Consider the following 22,977-nt stretch of genomic DNA (forward strand, 5'->3'; position numbering starts at 1 on the left):
TGATGTTCAAAATCATTAAGAGAACTGTAGACACTTTCTAGTTTGCCAAACAAATACAACATACACTACTTCTACTTGACTTTAAACCCCATCGGCATGGTGCTTGCCAGGCATGTTTTCTCTTTGTGCAGTTCAGAAACAGTTGGCCAAGTGTCAGTTTTGAGAATGGGAAGCTATTTGATGTTTAAAGCAATATTTAAAACTTTGTGATGAAAAGTTAATTTTCTGACATTATAATGCCTAACAGTATTATAGAATCTGGACACATTCTGTCACATGCACCGTGATAGATGATGACTCACAATGAACTCATTCTGAAAGAGTTTTTCTAACAGAGATGTACAGTATAGTAGTTGTTTGATAACATCACATTGTTCTGACATCATTTCAGCTGCTTTGCCTAAACAAACATCTTACAGGAAAAGAAATATATTGCTTCTTAACACTGCCAATTCAGCCACAGACCAAAGATGCTTCAGCACAGCTACTTCATAAGTATGATATAGCTAAGTAATTGCACCACCTTGTTTTTGTATTACCATGTCTTCTCATTCCCCTCTTCCCACTTTCCACATCCAGACCCATTGTTCAATGCTCTCACTCTTTAGATTGCAAGCTCTTTGAGGCAGGACTGTGACCTTTTTGTTTGTTTGTAAACAGTTTAGCACACTTTGGGGTGCTGTAGAAATAATAAACTAAACAATAACACATTGCTGTCTTCTTAAAATAATCCAAGGGAATCTCAGTTGGGAGACTGTGTACCAATGCTCACTAATAACCTGGGTATTTTATACTGGTAGGACCCATTAGTCTGACTAACAGACACATCCCTACCTCACTTAATTCACCACTGTTAGTAGAGCCCTCTGAGATTTTCAGATGGAAAGTATTATTAAAGTGCAAAATACTTTTCAATTTTGCCTTTTTCACTAGGATCTTGTCTATAGTTTAGAATTCCTTTGATTTCACCCAGACACTAATGTGACTGAACCACTGCAAACCCCTACTATAGACAAGGCCAATTAAATTTGCAGTCGCAGTGGAGCTCACCCCAGTTTCAAGTAGGGATAAGCTTCACTGGCGCAAATCACAGCTTATAGATATTTACCCTCTCTATCCTAAGGGTTTCCACTGGTGCAGTTATGCTGGTAGTTGACACCAGGACAAATCTCCAAGATAGAAAACCTAGACAGTGCTACTGCTGAATTTGTAATATTTCTTATTCCTATCTATCCCTAGAGCACTGGATTCTGCTTAATAGCAACTCAGATATTGACAACTGCTGGTTAATAGCATCATGTTGCTGGGAACCATTCTTATCCCAGTAATGTTAAGGGGATTTGGATATTGGCATGGACATGCCACTTATTAACAAAACTTTTCGGAAGAAAGGCCCCCAGCTGCCGGCTGGTTTGTAGGGCTGCAGCAGGGAAGGAAGTGCTGGGATGTGCCTACCCTGACTGCAGCCCCACAAACTGGCCTGTGGCTGGTGCTCAGCCCATCCCAGTGCTTCCTGCTGGGGCAGCAGCCTCACAAACCTGCCCATGCACAGGCGCTGCACGGGAAGTAAGGTGCTGTGGGCTGGGGAGGGAGGCTGTGTGAGGGACAGTAATGGGGAGAGGGGTTGCTGTAGCAGCCTGGATGCTGGAACTGCACATCCTCTACCTCTCCTTGAGTTCTCCAGGCTGTGCCCTGCTGAGGGACTGCACCTTGGGAAGAAAAGCCTGGGACGTGCTCAGCCCCAACCCCCAAAGACGAGTAATGGTCTCAAGTTGCAGTGGGGGAGGTTTAGATTGGATATTAGGAAAAACTTTTTCACTGTGAGGGTGGTGAAACACTGGAATGCGTTACCTAGGGAGGTGGTAGAATCTCCTTCCTTAGAGGTTTTTAAGGTCAGGCTTGACAAAGCCCTGGCTGGGATGATTTAACTGGGAATTGGTCCTGCTTTGAGCAGGGGGTTGGACTAGATGACCTTCTGGGGTCCCTTCCAACCCTGATATTCTATGATTCTATGATTCTAAGAGCACAGGGAGAGGTATGGTGCAAACCCAAGTGCCCCCAGCACCCCCACTTCCCATAGAAAGCCCAAGAAGCCCTCCCTGCTGCTATGCTGCCTGCAGGCAGGTTTGCAGGCTGCAGCCAGGGAAGGCAGGTCCCAGGGCTTTCTTCCCTGGCTGCAGCCCCATAAACCTGCATTCTGCTCATTAGTAACTGCCAGAAAATGACAACTGTTTGCTGGCAGCTGAGGGGTTGCTAATAAGCGGAATCGTCTCTATATAGAACATCTCTGACAAATGCTGTAGCAATTTTACATTATTAAGGCAATTGAAAAGTTCATAAGGGTGAAGCCATTATTATGGGCCCAGTCCAGCTCCCACTAGAACTTTGGCCACGGTTTTTGGTGGAAACAGGACTGATCCATGATTATTACCCTTGATTGTTATGTGCTTAAGCCACTGTATTGTAAGTTACTCATGAAAGTGACTGAACTTTTTTCTGTGTCTTCCCTGAGACCACTGTCAGGGCTAATAATTATAATTAGATTAACAGAGAAATAATGGTCCCACAGGTAGGGTGTGACTGGGGGTTAAAAGTCCACATTCCACTGAGTATTTAAGAGACAGCTGCACTGAAACAAAAGTAAGCTGTTTGACAAGGTTGAGTTTTGAAATCAGCCCTGTGTTGCAGCTCTTGGCATTGGCTCTGGCTTTCAGTAATCTGTCTAGCCTCCCTGCTTCCTGTTGGACATGCTAGTCATGCACAACACCATTAGTATCAGCAGGGACTACTTAACAAGTGCCAACTTTTATCCCAGAAGTGTGAGCCGGCTCTATGCTGCACATATGCCAGGCTCCTTCAGTCCTCTCAAGCTCACACTTTGCAGAGGGAAATACACATATTTGTAGTCAATCTGTCTTGGGGAGCCATAACACAAGCTGTGAAATTCCAAGGGATGGGATCTGTATATCATTTTCCCTCTACAGTAATAATAATTCCCTACCTCTCAGGGATGTTGTGAGAATAAATACATTACAAACTGTCAAGTGCTTTGTGATCTACTGATGAAAAGCGCTAAATAAGATCTAGGTTTTATTATTAATATTACTATCACAGTATGTTATTCTACACGTTTTTCTTTTACAAAATCTAAGGCCAGATCCTGAGGTCCTCATTCCCTCTTCACACTCAGGCAAATACCTCATTAAAGCCAATGTGAGGTTTACCTGAGTACGGTGTTTAAGATTTGGTCCATATTGTTTCTGCTAAAGATCATTTAACAGGTTGATTTATTGGCACACCAGAAAGACTGTTAGTGTCGGCGGTGTCAAGCTAACCTCTCTATCAGGTTGTCCATGGAAGACGTGTGCATACCAGAAAGTGACTGGTGCTACAGAGACAACGCAGTTCAGCAAAGGTCAGATCCAAGCAGTTGTTTTTTAGACTATAGGGAATAAGATTATGAGAGAGAGCTGTACAGCATGGATACAGTTCTATCGATAGCTTAACCTATCTACTATGCCCACTTCACACATCCTGTGGCTTTCCTAACTGAATATTTTCAGTAGAAATTCAGAACTGTTTTATAGATCTCAGTTGCAAAACAAAGGAGCTCTTAACATTTCCAGTAAGTAGTAGCTGATTCAATTAAACCATAACACTGGAGTGGCCATCACTGCTCTAAATTTAGGATCCTCATGAGCATCTCACCTCCCACATGTTAAATTACCTGGAAAGAGAAAGGAGACACTTATCCAAAACCTTTCACAGCATGTGGGAAGTCCTGGGTCCGCAATATCTTCCCCTCTACAGTGCAGGGCAGGTGGAGATGTGGATGGGTTAAGGGATGGTGCCCAGTCCAGGGATCTATGGCAAAACTTGTGCCAAAGTGTCTGGATTTTTGACCAAACAGTGGGAGCCAATTTCCCTCTGCACGCATCACAATTCTCCTGAAGTAACTGGCAGAATGCTGGCTGACATGCCATTATGACATTGGCTTTCCATCACCTGTTGTGTGCTCCTGCTCCCTTCCTTCCCCTTATCTAGTCCCTGGATACTCTGGAGATGGAGATGATGTTCATAGAGAAACAATCTGCATTAGTTTATATAGAAATTTGCTGTATGATTTAGGGTCCATTTCCTTTGTAACATACCATGCTTGCTTGTCTGCTAGCCATGTGCTCTCTCCTTCCTAGTCATGAGGAGCAGAGATCATACATTGGTCTCATGAAGGAGGGGAGCAGGTGTTGGTATGATAGCACATATCTACACTGTTCCTCTGCACAGTACTACAACCCTTCCTGTCTCTTGCACATTGCACAGAAGACTAGAGTACTGTAGATGGGCCTTAAAAGGTATCAGTCATGAAATCTCATGTCATCTGAAAGGGGTGACCTTCTCTGCACAACCTCCTCACTTAAAGGAAATTCATTCATACATACATTAGATAGATCTGATGTACACAAAGAAAACCACACACACGCACAGATGGGATTTAGCAGAGGATAGCAAAGGATACTCTTTCTTCTTCTTAAATAAATCCTATCCTTAAGCTCTGTTATGTTTCCTGCCCTAATTAATTCATCTGTTAGCCTGATTTCATGTACCATTGACTCACTGAGAGAAATATCATGGATGTATAGTCTGAACTTCTCCTTCCTTAGTTTTAAACTAGATCTATGGATTATTTATCCAGCCCCTTTATGTGTGAGCATAGTCCTCCCTTGATTTTTATATAAATTTCTTTGGGGACTTGTATAAAGTCATCAGATCTCCCTGTCCTCTTCATTCTAGGCTTGGAGATATTATGGTGTGAAGCTGAGCCAGCGAGGGTTAAGCAACCAGCAGGCTGAGTGACCTAAAAGCAGGGTATATTAGAAGAGACTGAAATGGTAAACAGGTTCATTCCTTGTAGATAGTTATCAAAGCCATGTTAAATAGACTAGAATCCTTGATATGTAGGCCTGTATTGTTAGAAGATCAAAAGTAGATACTAATTGTATTTGCCTGTGTTTACCTATATCTTGGTAGAAGTTTAATGTGATCTAATTAGCTTGAGATACTAAACTTCTGTTCCTATCTATAATGTTTCATTATTGTATTCTATTGATTCAGAAAACAAAAGGGTATATTATCATTTAGATTGGACTTATGGTAGAATAATGTTATTGTCCTCATTTCTTTTGAAAATTGTAGTAAACTCCCTGTGAACTGTTTGATGGTTAATTGCCTTCCTCTAATGAACTCGTTACCCATGTATGCCTAGGAAACAGAGCTTAGCTTCAAAGCAATAAAATACATTACCTGTTCTTCATCTAAGAAAGGCCCTGCTGAGGTGATGACTTACTGCAACTGTAACAAGGCTTCGGGCCTGATCCTTTTTTTATCTCAGATCTGCTTAGACCTTGACAGAGAAAGTCTAAGCCCATAAGACTGAGCTCTCCAGATTTACTCTGGGTCCACTGTGGAATTCTCATGGAAGAATTTGAACAAACTCTGCACATGGACTGCCTGTTGGACTATTCCTTTAAATTGACTCCAGAAGGACTTTTATAAATCAGCAGCCTCACCATCTCTGCTATGAAACTGACCTAAAAACTTTACTCATATCTGTATGTATATTGATCTTTTAACCATAGCAACTCTCATTCTTTTCTTTTTTATTAATAAATCTTAGATTTAGTTAGTAAAGATTGGCTGTAAGTGTGTATTTGGGTAAGATCTGAAATATTGATTGACCTGGTGGATAATGTGTCTGATTTCCTGGGATTGATAGAACTTTATATATGGTGAAGAAGGTTTTTAGTAACCTTCACTATATTAGCCTTGGCTGTCTGGGTGGGCTGGATTGCTTCAAGGTGCTGAATTTTGGTTTCTTGGTAACCAGTAAGGTATTACGGAAGCTGTTTGGTTACTCACTTGGTGAAATCTAATTATAGAATAAACCATCATTTTGGGGGATTATCTGCCCTATTCCTTGCAGTTTGCCCTGAGTAAGCACTCTCAGTGTGGCCCCTCCAGGCACCACGGTGACATATGGTCTCAAAGTCTTTCCACATAACATATTCATTTTATTCCCCACATTAATCTTTTTACCCTCCTCTGAACTTTTTTTAAAGATCCTTCTTCATACTATTAGTATTAAACTAGCCAACCAAAACTACACATTGCACTGCAAATTAGTCAATTTGTTGGCTTTATATAGGGGTGTCATTTTTTCCTCCTTGGATTCATGACATGTAGTTCCCTGGTCTTCTAACAACTCAGCCCTTTGACAATAGCTGCCTCAAAGCCAGCAGTATTTTAAAACAGGACATACAGTACAGGTTGTACAATAGCCAGGTCTACAAGCCCCTGGTGCATTATGGCTATTTGCGGGATTCTTTTGGATATTCTGGAATGTACGGTCTCCTTTTATCATAGTTTGTCATCAACATTGTTTTTGCTTGTGTTGCAATAGCATTACATTCAGTGTAATTGAGTTTCAGGATGGATGCATGAGTGGATATTTCCTTGGGTTCGCAAGCCTTGTCCCCATGTGCCTAGATATTCTTTGCCTTGACTGCCCTGGTGCTGCTGGCATGAGAATAAACATTTGTTTAGAAAAGATCAATGCAAGTAAGATGTGTAACATCTTAAAAGGGCCTCTGCTCTGGAAAATGAAATAAAACATAGGGAAGAAAATACCAAACAATGAAGAAATCATCATGATAAATTAATGTATAGCCTACAAGAAAATAGAGTAATGCCATTCACAAGTGAAGAATTCACAAAGTAGAGTTTCCTTTCTCAAATGAATCTTATATTTGATAAACCAAGAAGGCAATTGGCAGAAACTTGTATTCAGTTTCTGAAATGTACAACTGCATTGTGTTTCTAGAGTGGCTCATGTCCGATTATGTTTAACCCACTGCACTCCCTATCAGGTGCATGTGGACATTTTCACAAGATTACTAAATAAATTATTTCATTCCCTCGATGCTATATTTAAAGATTTTGGTATGTGTCCCTGTCAGGGTTCCCTCCCCACTCTGAACTCTAGGGTACCTGCATGAAAGATCCCCTAAGCTTATTTCCACCATTTTAGGTTAAAAAAAACTTCCCCAAGGTACAAATTCTTCCTTGTCCTTGGACGGTATTGCTGCCACCACCAAGTGAGTTAGACAAAGATTCAGGAAAAGGACCACTTGCAGTTCCTGTTTCCCCAAAATATCCCCCCAAGCCCGTTCACCCCCTTTCCTGGGGAGGCTTGAGAATACCAACCAAATAGGTAAACAAGATGAGCATAGACTAGACCCTTGGGTTTTTAGGACACTAAAAACCAATCAGATTTTTAAAAACAGAACTTTATTATAAAGAAAAAAGTAAAAGAAGCACCTCTGTAAAATCAGGATGGAAGATAATTTTACAGGATAATAAGATTTAAAACACAGAGGATTCCCCTCTAGGCAAAACTTTAAAGTTACAAAAAACAGGAATAAACCTCCCTTTTAGCATAGGGAAAATTCACAAACTAAAACAAAAGATAAGCTAATGCATTTCCTTGATATTACTTATATTTTTTCTAATCTTGGATGCTTATTTCAGGAACAGCCAGCATGGATTCACCAAGGGAAGGTCATGCCTGACTAATCTAATCGCCTTCTATGATGAGATTACTGGTTCTGTGGATGAAGGGAAAGCAGTGGATGTATTGTTTCTTGACTTTAGCAAAGCTTTTGACACGGTCTCCCACAGTATTCTTGTCAGCAAGTTAAGGAAGTATGGGCTGGATGAATGCACTACAAGGTGGGTAGAAAGCTGGCTAGATTGTCGGGCTCAACGGGTAGTGATCAATGGCTCCATGTCTAGTTGGCAGCTGGTATCAAGTGGAGTGCCCCAAGGGTCGGTCCTGGGGCCGGTTTTGTTCAATATCTTCATAAATGATCTGGAGGATGGTGTGGATTGCACTCTCAGCAAATTTGCGGATGATACTAAACTGGGAGGAGTGGTAGATACGCTGGAGGGGAGGGATAGGATACAGAAGGACCTAGACAAATTGGAGGATTGGGCCAAAAGAAATCTGATGAGGTTCAATAAGGATAAGTGCAGGGTCCTGCACTTAGGACGGAAGAACCCAATGCACAGCTACAGACTAGGGACCGAATGGCTAGGCAGCAGTTCTGCTGAAAAGGACCTAGGGGTGACAGTGGACGAGAAGCTGGATATGAGTCAGCAGTGTGCCCTTGTTGCCAAGAAGGCCAATGGCATTTTGGGATGTATAAGTAGGGGCATAGCGAGCAGATCGAGGGACGTGATCGTTCCCCTCTATTCGACATTGGTGAGGCCTCATCTGGAGTACTGTGTCCAGTTTTGGGCCCCACACTTCAAGAAGGATGTGGATAAATTGGAGAGAGTCCAGCGAAGGGCAACAAAAATGATTAGGGGTCTGGAACACATGAGTTATGAGGAGAGGCTGAGGGAGCTGGGATTGTTTAGCCTGCAGAAGAGAAGAATGAGGGGGGATTTGATAGCTGTTTTCAACTACCTGAAAGGGGGTTCTAAAGAGGATGGCTCTAGACTGTTCTCAATGGTATCAGATGACAGAACGAGGAGTAATGGTCTCAAGCTGCAGTGGGGGAGGTTTAGATTGGATATTAGGAAAAACTTTTTCACTATGAGGGTGGTGAAACACTGGAATGCGTTACCTAGGGAGGTGGTAGAATCTCCTTCCTTAGAGGTTTTTAAGGTCAGGCTTGACAAAGCTCTGGCTGGGATGATTTAACTGGGAATTGGTCCTGCTTTGAGCAGGGGGTTGGACTAGATGACCTTCTGGGGTCCCTTCCAACCCTTATATTCTATGATTCTATGATTCAGGTAGGGTTTTAGGAGATGGTTTTTTCCTACCCTGGTTCCTCTCTGTCTCGGAGAGAACAACAAAGAGAGCACAAACAACCCCCCCCCCCCAGATCTGAAAGGATCTTCTTTCCTATTGGTCCTTTTGTCAGGTGCCAGCCAGGTTATTTGAGCTTCTTAACCCCTTACAGGTAAAGGAGGGATTTTATGCTACCCTTAACTGTATGTTTATGACAATCCCCAATACCTTGCAATTAACATCACGATAGAAAAAAGTCATACTTTTAAAAGAATGATGAAGAAAACTTCTTAATATAATCCACATCAAAGAGAATTCTTCAACAGAGCTGCCAAATGTACTATAACCTGTAATCATTTCAATTTTTTTTTTAAACACTCTCCTGGAATTTACTGAACCAGAGCAATCCCATCTAGAAAGTATGAAATTCAAAGATTCACTTCAGTCTCCTTGCAATCTCTTCTGATTAAAATGAAAATACATAGATAGATTAGACAGATATATCAAATAACCTACATTAAATGCAATATTATAATTGAAAATCAAGCATCAAAAGTGCTGGATTTGTGCTGGAAATGGCCAAACTTGATTATCATACACATTGTAAGGAGAGTGATCACTTTAGATAAGCTATTACCAGCAGGAGAGTGGGGTGAGGGGAGAGAAAACCTTTTGTAGTGGTAAACACCCATTTTTTCATGGTTTATGTGTATAAAAAGATCTTCTGTACTTTCCACAGTAGGCATCCGATGAAGTGAGCTGTAGCTCATGAAAGCTTATGCTGAAATAAATTGGTTAGTCTCTAAGATGCCACAAGTACTCCTTTTCTTTTTGCGAATACAGACTAAAATGGCTGTTACTCTGAAACCCATCAAAAGTGAGGAATTTTCAAAAATTAAAATTTCTCCCATAATATTAACTTGTTCAGATTGCACTTCCTATGGGCCAGACTCACCAGCACGCTCTGACTGCTTTGCACTACTCTGGAAAAGTAAAGTAACCATAAATCTTGTTTATTAAGCCAGATTTATGGCTACTTTGCACTGATGCAAGACAGCCTGAATGTACTGATAAATCTGGCACAGTGGGTGAGATTTTCAAAAGTGACTATGTGATTTAGAAACATAAATCCCAGTGACCAGTTCTCCCTAATTATTCTCTGGTTCTCACAAAAATGAATGATAAATACTGTCATATCAAAATGGGAGTATTGCATATTCATTTTGCATGGAAGAGAATGACCGGATTGTGCCACATATTTGAGTTAATATTATCATCCCTTTGCTGAGAGGTAGCAGATGTCAGCGCCTTCCAGGTTGGTTTCCTGAAAGAGGACAAATCAGGGACAGAGAAACTGGGTATTTTCTCTGTGCATTTTGTTTATTTACATTTTATACACCAATCCTTGAACAGTAGTCAAACAGCATACAGGCAAATCCCCTTTCTCAGAAATCTTAACTCACACACCAGCCCCCAGTTCCCAGAACACACTCTAACCCAATAACTGACTCTTCTTAGAGAGACTAAGGCAGAAAGCAAACGATCTTGCTGTTCGCAACATCTTCCTTACACTTCCAAAGAACCCAGAGCACAAAACTTACAACAATACGGTATTTCTTCCAAGACTGAATACTAAGAAATAGAACCAATAAGAGTATGTGTAACAGTTCCATCTGTTTCAGAGTAGCAGCTGTGTTAGTCTGTATCCGCAAAAAGAAAAGGAGTACTTGTGGCACCTTAGAGACTAACCAATTTATTTGAGCATAAGCTTTCGATGAAGTGAGCTGTAGCTCACGAAAGCTTATGCTCAAATAAATTGGTTAGTCTCTAAGGTGCCATTAGTACTCCTTTTCTTTTTAGTTCCATCTGTGACTCCCACTATAACAACACTGTGGGTGCAACTTTAACTTTTAGGATGTTCTACCTTTTAGAGCACTTGATTTTTCAATTTTAACACTGCATTAGAGCTTGTTGTTTGTTTGTTTCATTTCTCTTTCTTTTCTTGAATGAAAGATGTGCTGAGCCTTCATATGGAGTGTACAAAGGCAATACGACATGCTAGCCTTTTGCATTACAGGCTTTTGTGAAACTTCTAACTGCAGTATTTTAACCTGCTTGAGGAAGGCTTTCAAACCAAGATATTGGGTGCATTTCATAGTAGTCACACATCATCTCCATTGATAAAAACAAAATTTGTGATTACTGTTGCTACCATTTATACTTCCCACTTCAGTGGTTCTACAATTACTGTGCCATTTGTATCCTGTGGCTATTATAGGAATAAAATAGTTCTTATTACTTTTTAAAAGATTAATAATTAATATTGATAGACATTAATAGATGTAATTGACAAGTTAAGCCCCCAATTCAGCAGTCCATCCCTATTCAGCAAAGCACTTAAGTAGATGTTTAATAGTTAAGCATGTACTTAAGTCTTTGCTGACTAGGGATGATTTTAAGCACACACTTAAATGTTTTTCAGAATTGGAGCCTAACAGAAGAAAACATTCTTACATTCAAAATGATGGGCACAATATATCTGTCCCTCAGAGATTCAGGTGCAACCTTTCACACCTCCAGATCTGAGGGCAGAATTCTGGTTTTCCTTGCGCAAGACATCATGTTGACACCAGCCAAAAGGATAATGCATCATACTATTGTGTTACAGTTACATTTAAATCTTGCAAACCTGGCATCTTACTTATCAAAAAGGTACAGATTAGAACAACATAACAGAGGGAAAAGCCATTATAAAGCTACACAGAGATAAGCCACACACAGCAGCTGTGGGAGAGGGGAACTCTTGCTGGATTGTCAAAGAAAAAAATCAATAGAAGGTCTAACAGCCACATAGTCCCCATATAGGAGAAATTATAGACTGAATGCAAGGATCTCCTTCAGCCTTTACTCTGCAGGAAAGGTATAATTTTCAGCCTCAGTATCATTTAAATATCACTGATCTCTTTAGTCATCTTACTATTATAATTGATACTGCTATGCGCCTGCATTCCAGCTTTTAACTTATCCCCTAGCGAACAGGGATTGGAATTAATGAACTCGTCTAGAGTTGGCTTTTGCTTTGTGAAATTTCATCAGACATTTTATGAATGCTGCAAAACATTTTTCCCCTGGAAGACTTCTTTCAATGTCAGTGAATTTTGCAAAAGGGCCTGAGGACTTAGAGGTCATTTTGCAGGTTTCACAGTCATGTTCATAAAATAATTTGAAACTGCCCATTTTTAAGAAGTGAAAAAACTGAGTATTAGATTCCAAGTGCTTTAGTTTCCTCCCCCCATCTCCTTCCTCCATCTTCCCCCTGCATCTCACAACAAACCCAACAGCATACCTATTGTTTCAATGAAGTCAACCCTAGTTATAAGTCAAACTATAATAAATAGAGAAAAATATCAAAAACATTTATTAGATGGTACAAGAAAGATAAATGGAGTTGTTATCGCTGTCATGGGAGCAAACATTGTAACTAAGGTTGCAAAAAAGTTTCCGTAATAATGGCCTATTTTCAATTGCTTATATTTGTCTGAAACTTTCACCTTTGAAGCTGAAATCTTAGGGGCTACAATTTGGAGGTGCTTTATGGCTTGATCCAAAACCCAATGAAGACCATAAGAGTCTTCCAGCTGAATCACTAGGCTTTGAATCAGGCCCCAAGACCAGAACTTCAGTCAAGCAGAAGTTAGCAGTTCTTCCTGCCATCATAAATTATTCCCAGTTAAAAAGAAATAAGATGGAGTTAAGAGCTAGCATATGCACAATAAATTAGGATGTTTATGTGAACATGTCTATGTACACATTATCTTATAATTTGGTGTGCTTTGATTTCCTACATGTTTCCGAGGAACAGCCGTGTTAGTCTGTATTCGCAAAAAGAAAAGGAGTACTTGTGGCACCTTAGAGACTAACCAATTTATTTGAGCATGAGCTTTCGTGAGCTACAGCTCACTTCATCAGATGTATACCGTGGAAACTGCAGCAGACTTTATATACACACAGAGAATATGAAACAATACCTCCTCCCACCCCACTGTCCTGCTGGTAATAGCTTATCTAAAGTGATCAACAGGTGGGCCATTTCCAGCACAAATCCAGGTTTTCTCACCCTCCACCCCCCCACACAAATTCACTCTCCTGCTGGTGCTAGCCCATCCAAAGTGACAACTCTTTACATAATCAAGTCAGGCTATTTCCTGCATAGATCCAGGTTTTCTCACATCCCCTCCACCCCCATACACACACAAACTCACTCTCCTGCTGGTAATAGCTCATCTAAACTGACCACTCTCCAAGTTTAAATCCAAGTTAAACCAGAACATCTGGGGGGGGGGTAGGAAAAAACAAGAGGAAACAGGCTACCTTGCATAATGACTTAGCCACTCCCAGTCTCTATTTAAGCCTAAATTAATAGTATCCAATTTGCAAATGAATTCCAATTCAGCAGTTTCTCGCTGGAGTCTGGATTTAAAGTTTTTTTGTTTTAAGATAGCGACCTTCATGTCTGTGATTGCGTGACCAGAGAGATTGAAGTGTTTTCCGACTGGTTTATGAATGTTATAATTCTTGACATCTGATTTGTGTCCATTTATTCTTTTACGTAGAGACTGTCCAGTTTGACCAATGTACATGGCAGAGGGGCATTGCTGGCACATGATGGTATATATCACATTGGTGGATGTGCAGGTGAACGAGCCTCTGATAGTGTGGCTGATGTTATTAGGCCCTGTGATGGTGTCCCCTGAATAGATATGTGGGCACAATTGGCAACGGGCTTTGTTGCAAGGATAAGTTCCTGGGTTAGTGGTTCTGTTGTGTGGTATGTGGTTGTTGGTGAGTATTTGCTTCAGGTTGCGGGGCTGTCTGTAGGCAAGGACTGGCCTGTCTCCCAAGACTTGTGAGAGTGTTGGGTCATCCTTTAGGATAGGTTGTAGATCCTTAATAATGCGTTGGAGGGGTTTTAGTTGGGGGCTGAAGGTGACCGCTAGTGGCGTTCTGTTATTTTCTTTGTTAGGCCTGTCCTGTGCATTTTCTCCTGCATTACAAGACATTAAAGTTCTGTATTTAGCTTTAACTTTGTATTGCCTGACTCTAGGTGCTTATCTTTGCAATTTTAACATTGTTTTAAACCCAAGGGTTTTTATCATTTATTTCTGGGGAGGAGGTGAGGGTATTTGCATTTAATATTTAAATGTAATACATTATTGCAGTGTGAAAATCCCTCACTGAGAATAATGCCTTTCAAAAGCACATGCTAGCGTTATTGCTAAAATGAAATTGAAATGGAATATTTGGATTTCAAAGATTAACAACAGGAACATAAAACTGAGTTGCAAATAAAATCAAGTCAACCCAATACTTCTTGGCTTGTTTAGAGCCATTCCAGAGATAAATATATTCAACAGAGTGTTTGTTTTTATTGAAAAATATGACTCAAGAACTATTTATACACTTAACTCCAACGATCATTAAAATGAGCAATCACAAAATCCTAACTAAAAATATGTAAATCTCAACCTTCTGTGTGCTCATCAATAATGGAATGCATATAAATTTTACTGCCAGCTGTTTAAATTTATGGCAGTGAAATAAGGATCAGGTTGGGATATACTAAAATTAATCAGCCATGCGCTCAGTCCTTGTCCCTGAATGCTGTGCCTCAGACTGCAACAGATGACTTCTGTGTTGTGTGGATTCCACAAGCTTTTGGTGGAGCCAGAATTATGGCAAAAAGGCTGGAGCAGAGCCATGGCCTGGAGCAGAGCACTTCTGAAGATGCCATTTTGCAGGAACAGGGGAGTAGCAGCAAGAGGAGAAGCCAGTTGGACAGGGAGCACTAAAGTGATAACTATCTAGCACAGTGGTTCTCATCCAGGGGGATGTGTATTCCAGGGGGTATGCAGAGGTCTTCCAGGGAGTACGTCAACCATCTAGATATTTGCCTAGTTTCACAACAAGCTACACAAAAAAGCACTAGAGGTGAGAATTCACATTCAGACTGCCTAGCCCCTAAAAGTAGGGCCAACTCCCCCAAAACCTCTACAGTAGTGGTGGATCCTCTGAGTAACTGTTTCCCCTTTTGGGGACTACATGACAATGAAAGTAAGGGACACAAAGATATGGCAAATGAATTTCTAAATGAGTCACACTTTACTCACAGACAAAGCACAAGAGATATACAGATCTATGGAAACATAACAAAAACTTGCACGTAAAACTCTCCTTCCAGTGACCCACCATTTAGGTTTTGGACCCTCCTGTCCTCCTGCATGGCCTTGCCTTCTGCTTCTGCTCTCTTCTCTCTCTGTCTCTCAAAAAAAAAACAGTGAGACAGCGTTCCTTTTAAAAGATTCCCATCCCCCATCTGATGACTCTCCTCAGTGTCTGCAAGTCTCTCACCAGGTGATCCATTGCTTGGTTACATTGCTTGGTCTACCCAGGAGACATACCTTTGGGCTGCAACTAGCATATTGTCCTAGGATGGTTCCCTTTGGTTAATGATTCCTGATTGCTCCTTTGTTAGCTCTCTGCCAACACTTCCAGGAATCCCAGTTCTATTTAGAGATTAAAAGGCAACAGTGAAGGTACAGTACAGTTTTACAATCAAAATAGAGTTCACAAAACAAAATGGAATTTGTAGTTTGATATAGATTATATATATTAATCCATCACATCTGTACCCCAATAGAAAAAAGAACAGAGCAGGGGGAACTTCCCATGTACCACAGGTATGTTCTTCCCCCCCTTTTTGAGAAAGGTAAACAAAGATGTAGTCAGTGATTTAAACTTCATCCATTCATACAGTAAACATTCCCAATAATTACACCAAAACAGTTTTCATGACAACATAACAGCCCAGTGTCAAATTCATTTTACAAAGTGCCTTCCTGTGGATCCCATGGGAGAGGTACACTTGGGAATATATCTCCCCCCTCCCAAATGCTCTTTTCACTCCAATATTCCTGATTAGTTGGGTGACCACAGGGTCTTGGCATTATGCAGAGCACGTTTAATCATGCAATGCCTTTGGTAGATGGGGGATACACGTATTTTTGTGGGGTTGAACCTTCCCTTGGGACATATTTTGTTGGACACCCCACCCTTCCGTAGGCCATTTACATTTTCACTGACCATCATACAGTTATAGATTTGGGGAAGAATTTCCCATCTCTCCTAGCTGCTGCTCTCTCTGCAGTCTTCCAAGAAGTTGCTTTACACTTATCTTGGGCTTTCCCCCCTCCCACTGGCAGGTATATTATGTTTGTTAATAGTGTTTACCAGCTTCAGGTTCCTTTCTACTGGTAGGGTTTCAATTTACAGCACCATTCAGTTGTACCTCAGTTTCCTCTCTTCCAGATGGAGTTTTGATCACAACCACACTCAGCACTGTCTCAGTTTCCCATTGACTCCATTGTTCTGTAAATGTCTTACAATTCAGCTATTGTACACAGACTCATTCGCAATGAACTGAAAAAAAAAATCAAGAGTTCAAAACCAAATCATCATCTGGGTTGCTCTGGCCTACATATAATACACACTCTCTCTCTCTCTCACACACACACACACACACACACACACAATGCTAAATCACATTTTTCTCATAACTTCAGATTCCAGACAAATGAAATCCCCCAACAAAATAATCAAACCAAGCCAAATTGATCTCTTAAGTGGATCAATAGAAGCTTAACTGAAATGAATTGGGGAGCTTATCAGACTTGTTGTAGTAAAACACTGATAAGATGACTTCCAATTCACATGTATAGAACTAAATTTTTAGCACAAATTGATCTGATTACCAAGGATGAATGGTCACCTTTAATAATGGATTAAGGCTGTAAAGCATCCCCTTTCTGTACAAAGAGTATGTTTTCCTCTTTTATTCCTATAGATTGTATGCTTCTTCATGTTATATTCCTTCTGCTACTTTAAATAATGGCATTGTAGAAATGTTTCAGAATGCTGTGATTCTGTAATTTGGTTAGTGAGGGATTTGTATATAAAAATTTTCCATGGCATGATTCCCACCCCAATACATTTACTTCAGTAGGTTCAGAAGACAAACTAAGTGCCAGGTTCTGCCCTGCTTTACGATGAGTAGTACTTGACACTGGACGACTGGCATAGCAAGGCACTACTTAATGAGCCAGCTCCCCAGCTGCTGTAAATCAGCAGAGCTTCACTGACTTCATGACATAAGGAACACAAAAAAATAATAATAAATCTTTAAATCCGTAATTTCACCCATTTGCACAGAGGTATAGTTTGGTAAATCGTATATAAATTTGAGATGCCCTTTAAGGAGTTCTAACATTTGCAAACAGTTGATTGGCATACAAACCTACAGAGGCAAGTCAGTGCAAGACTGCACCTGATATTTCCATTTGACAAATAGAGTTCCAGGGATGAAGTAATATTGTGTACCCTGGGGCTTGTGTACGCTGTAACGCATTGGATCTAAATCCTGTGACTTAGCATTTATGGATTCTGTTATACCTTGACATTTCTCCAGAAAGATTTATTCTCCAGAGGTTTCCTAATGAGATTCCCTAATGCGGAAAGAGGTTCTATCCCACCTCCATTCCTCTGGGATGGAGACAAGAAGCTCCTTAGGCCCTCTTAGGGTTGGACTATATTTTCCATTATGTGCTGTGGTCATGTGGGTCCACAGTGGTTCAACCAGAGGCAAAACAATTGTGCAAAATGGGAAATGTAATCCAGACAGGGAGCTAAGCGTACAGAGGAGAATTGGGACATAACGCATCCATGGGGCATTATGGAAGCTCAAGCAGCCACAGAGTTATAAAGAACTGACCTAAAACAAAACATTTCAATTTGGTTCAATAAATCAAAATGTTTTGATTCAAGTCAATCTGACTCAACATAAAATATTTTATTTAGATTTTCACAATGGGAAATTTAACATTTTTACCAAAATAGACATTTTCATGCAGAAAATATTGATTTTGTGGAAGCTGCATTTTTCCTCAAAAAACAATTTGATGGAAAATCCCCAACCATTTCTTCTCAAAAATCTATTCTCCTCTCTATAGCTCACTTCTGAATCTGTAGCATTTTGTGATGACGCTATCAATTTTCCTATATTCCATTCCTGCACAGTGTGGAGAGGGCTAATATTTCTCATACCAAAAAGTCCCTCTTTGTACATTAGAAAGAATAACAAAAGGCACAAACAGAAATTTTCTTTAGAGGTTACCTTTCAACTGCCCAGCTGATTATATGAATTCTGTTATAATGTTTTAGTTGTATAAAATATTTAGATGATATAAAAGCTACACAAAATTAGAGGATTGCCAAGCATGACTTGTAGTAGCCAGGTGAGCAAGAATTAAAGCTTGTAAATGGAGAAGAAAATGTCACAAACATTTTTGTGAAAAGTGTGTCCCCTTTTTTTCCCCTAAAAATTTCAAATGTTGATGAAAATTTTCATTCAGCCCCAGTGAATATGTACCAGGAAAAAGATGTATGGTATTGAACTCGGTTTCAGAGGAACAGCCGTGTTAGTCTGTATTCGCAAAAAGAAAAGGAGTACTTGTGGCACCTTAGAGACTAACCAATTTATTTGAGCATGAGCTTTCGTGAGCTGTAGCTCACGAAAGCTCATGCTCAAATAAATTGGTTAGTCTCTAAGGTGCCACAAGTACTCCTTTGGTATTGAACTCATAACTGAACATTTCCTGACTTTCTATTATTTAGAACACCTTAAACAAAAACATTTTAATAATATCCTTTTAAATTGTAGTCCATTGTTCAATCTTAACTCTGTCTGAATATATTTTTAATGTGTGATTATAATATTGCCTGTTCCAGACACATTCTACTTTGTGTGCCTAATTTGAAGAGGTCAGAATATCATCTCTCTGTGACTCTACACCAGCTCTGTCCTGTTGGGGCTTCTCCGTTTCTGTGACAGTACAACTCCATCCCATTTCTCCTGGTTGCAGCTATCCCCAGGGCCCTAGCAGTCTGGCTCAAAAGAAAAGATAATATAGCCCAGAGTTGGAAAGAAAGAAAGAAAGAAAGAAAGAAAGAAAGAAAGAAAGAAAGAAAGAAAGAAAGAAAACGGGATTTGCAAAAGCTTTTGCCATTTTTTCAAGGTTGGGCCTCTTGCCCCTAATAAATTTGAAATATTTCAACCTACTTGTCTGAAGCTATGGTATCTTATCCAGGGAGTTGCAGTAATATATGCAGCTCCCTTGGCTCTGCCCCAGCCCATTCACACCTCCCCCAGCCAAGAGAAATCCCCACCTCCTCCTCCCCTGTAGATCTCCCCAGTCAGGGCCTAAGTGTGAAAAATTGCCTCAAACCAAATACTGGAGTCTTAATCAGGTATGTTATTGCAAGAAGCCCATTTTAAAAGTTTTCTGTAACTAAGTCAGTTGGAAGACAAATGCAAGTTGTAGAGACCAGCATTGGTCTTCCTTTAGTTAAATATACCCAGTGAAGAGATGTTTAAAACTAGATACTCTTTTAAGGAAGCACACAGCACTGCTACACCTATGGCAGACTCTGTAGTCATGATACACAGCGTATAAAAATATAGCAAGCTTTGAGCAAACAGCTTCCACTCCAAATTAAATCAGGAACCACCCACCCAGATGGCTCCTTTATGCTTAGACATCCATCAAAAGAGTTGTATTTTGCCATATTGAGATGCAAATCTTAGTAAATAGCAAGTTCATGCCAGATCATTAACATGCTATCAATTTTTGTAGTAGTTGACAATGTGTTTCCAAGGTAGTATACATTGTACGTTGGCTTGTCTCTGACATGTCCCACATTTCCTCGTCGCAATAACTTTCATGAAGCTGGTGCACAGAGCTGGTGTGTTACTTCTTGGTTTACAGAGACCTATAGTGGCATCCAAAGAAGAGGAAAAATATCTTTATTTTCTTTGCTTTCTATTTTAAACCTATCCGGGAGGGAGGGACCTAAGTATGTTAACAGATCTGGCATAGCTTCACCTGTTCTCGGTTCCAACTGGCAGTCATACAACGTTGAGAGAAAATGCTAAAGTGATAACTATTAGAATCTTTCAGTCATAAGAAAACATGATACAATACACCATAAAAGGGTTTATACCTAGAAATAAAAAAAAATAACTATTTAAACTCATCAATATTATGGGATTTTTCTTTATACTGACAAATTCGAATTCATTGCATATAACTTCTCTAGATTTCCTGAACAGGACAGGCTTTCTGTTATAAGCTGTTATGGCACAATGTCAGTTAGAATCCACAAATAATTTTGACACCAATACATTCTGCAGTGAATTGCTATGCTTTTTGCCATAGAAGCCAAAGGATTATATTGTATAGAGACATTCAGATCCAAAGAGATCTATGTATATAAAAATAACAGGGTGGGAAACTTTTAATATTAATGTTAGAGGGCTTTCCCCTCACCCTCTGCCCTGGTTCTTGTCACGCAAACAGAAAGCAGAAGACCAGAAGTCTGAGTTGCTGGCAACACGATGTTTATTGGGGTTAGTTTCCAGGAAGCATGTCCATAACTCTGACGCTGCAGAGCCTTGTTTCGCAGTGTCCCATTCTCCCCCACTCCTTAGCAGGCATAATTATACCTGAAATGCATGCCCTCAGTCCCATCCCTTACAATTTATGGTCATGTTCCATTTTGAGGGGTTGTGAGTCTGAGGTCTTTGTCCCTCCTCTTTTGTATTCCATGGGAGGGATAAGGTTGTGCAACGGTCAGGGACAGGCATTTTTTTCGCCTTTTAGTGTTTTATACCTTCCCCCCCAAAACCCCACTTGCCCTCCCAACTGGTTGCTTGACCTTGCCATGAGATAGGAGTTGAGGCAGTCTTAAAGTGTGCACTCATAAATTATCCTCCTACTATGCTCAGTAGAACTTTAACTGTTCTTTTCTGTTCCCATTATACTAACAAACACATCTGGCTAGGCAGAAGCAACATACACAATGTCTTTGTCCTTTGTTTACACATATGAGTTAGGATCCCTTTGTCCACACATATCAGTAAGAATATAAGTGTATCAAGAATCAAACAGGCAAACAAGACCTAAATGTCTATCTCAGTTGAAACTATAGGCCTGAATCCTACATTGTCACTAGCACGTCTAACAACTAACATACAATACATTCAACAATATTAAAAGTTCAGATTTTAACAAAGCATAACATTAAGCCCTTTCAAATTGTTAATATAAAATATTATTTTAAGAATAATAATTTGTTAAGTTAAATTTGTGTTGGGTTTAAAAACCAAGCTAGAAGACACAGAAGTTGGATTTCTCAATGAATTTTTTTCCAAAGAAGGAGTTCTTCCACTATACAGCAATACCTAAGAAAAACTTGTAGACAATACGAAAGGAGGCTACTTACTAAGCAACTTGGAATGATACTGAGAATATCTGACAGAAAGACAACTGGAAACCACACGCAGGATTTTAAACATTACCAATTGATAAACATGGAGATAATGAGGGCCAGACAAAATTGAAGAGAGATAAAATTTCCTGGACCATCTCAGCTGAATGGGAATTGTTGCTTGGAAAACCCATTAGATGTGGCACATTATAGTATATGGCAAAACCAGCTAAAACAGAGTGTGACAAAGTTCCTCCTCTACATTGGTGGGTCTTGCGCATAGTGGCAGATTTGCTCACCTCAGAGATTCAAGACAGCCCTCAGTTTGGTCGTTTTCAGTCCAGGTCAACTTCTCCTGTGTCTGACCAGGAGTTGGGAGGTTTTGGGGGAAACTGGGCCCGCCCTCTACTCCGGGTTGCAGCCCAGGGCCCTGTGGACTGCAGCTATCTAAAGTGCCTCCTGGAACAGCTGTGCGACAGCTACAACTCCCTGGGCTACTTCCCCATGGCCTCCTCCCAACACCTTCTTTATCCTCACCATAGGACCTTCCTCTTGGTGTCTGATAATGCTTGTACTCCTCAGTCCTCCAATAGTATGCATTCTCACTCTCAGCTCCTAGTGCCTCTTGCTCCCAGCTCCTCACACACGCACCACAAACTGAAGTGAGCTCTTTTTTAAACCCAGGTGCCCTGATTACCCTGCCTTAATTGATTCTAGCAGCTTCTTGATTGGCTGCAGGTGTTCTAATCAGCCTGTCTGTCTTAATTGTCTCCAGAAGGTTCCTGATTGTTTTGGAACCTTCCCTGTTACCTTACCCAGGGAAAAGGGACCTACTTAACCTGGGGCTAATAGATCTGCTTTCTATTACTCTCCTGTAGCCATCCGGCCTAACCCTGTCACAAGAGTTACAGTAATCAATTCCTGAAACAACAGAAACAAACATTAAAAAAGCAGGAGTATTACGGTAGCGATCAGATCTAAGTTTTATTAATTAAGAGAAAGGAGTTTCTAGTTAATGTAAAATCTATACTTATGCCTATATCTCAGACAACTGTCTCTGTAATTATAACCTTTGGTCTACTGAACATTACCAAGGCATAAATGGTACCCAGTACACTAGTTAGAGAAAGACTAGTCTCATTTTTTTCAGCATCAAACAGAAATACTTTCCACAGATTAAACTTAGAATGACAGACTGCATCGTCAAAACTTTAAAAAGTGCTGTCAGCAGACTCAGCTTTTGAGTGTGCACTTTGAGACCTTAAGCTTCATTCTGAAAAATGAGAATCTAATGCTCCACTTAAAGGTGGTGGTCCGTAGCACCACTTATAATCAGAGCCAAAATATCTGAAGTTGAACACCCAAAAACAGAAGCAACCAAATTCAATGGCCATTTTTGAAAATGTAGCTTTGTTACTTCATAGTAAAATTTTAAAACTGAGATGTCATGACAAGAGCTGGATGACTCATGCAAAAACTTTGTGAATTCACTTTCTATGACCATTTGAGCAAATGTTTACAAAAAGTGGCTTACACTCATCAACTCATGGAATAGAAACTATATCATGTGACTTATTTGACCAATCACCACTGTTCATATTTAGAATGTTTGCCATCAAATTAAAAAATTCAAAAAGATATTAAATAAATTTGAATAACAGGTAAATTCCAGGCAGCAAAAATATGTTCACAGATATTTTATGAGCAGAAAAAAAGAGATAATTCTATCAAATAATTTATTCTGAGTT

The 22,977-nt window shown here is 40.1% G+C and overlaps 2 long non-coding RNA genes across 3 annotated transcripts in view; one reads left to right on the plus strand and one right to left on the minus strand.

The window, feature by feature from the left end:
• The window catches only part of LOC142071867 (uncharacterized), an 81,508-nt gene extending 62,382 nt beyond the window's left edge, over positions 1 to 19,126 (plus strand). For both annotated transcript variants that reach the window (XR_012668084.1, XR_012668085.1), the window contains one exon: positions 18,692 to 19,126. This is a non-coding gene — a long non-coding RNA (uncharacterized LOC142071867). The remainder of the gene's footprint in view (positions 1 to 18,691) is intronic.
• On the minus strand, positions 14,988 to 22,106 carry LOC142071868 (uncharacterized). Its single transcript, XR_012668086.1, has 3 exons — positions 21,529 to 22,106; positions 16,139 to 16,327; positions 14,988 to 15,414 (listed from the first exon to the last, which is right to left on the minus strand). It is a non-coding gene; the product is annotated as an uncharacterized LOC142071868 (long non-coding RNA).
• Between the last annotated feature and the right edge of the window lie 871 nt (positions 22,107 to 22,977).

Source organism: Caretta caretta, chromosome 4, assembly GCF_965140235.1.
Source record: "Caretta caretta isolate rCarCar2 chromosome 4, rCarCar1.hap1, whole genome shotgun sequence".
NCBI classification, from domain to species: Eukaryota; Metazoa; Chordata; order Testudines; family Cheloniidae; genus Caretta; species Caretta caretta.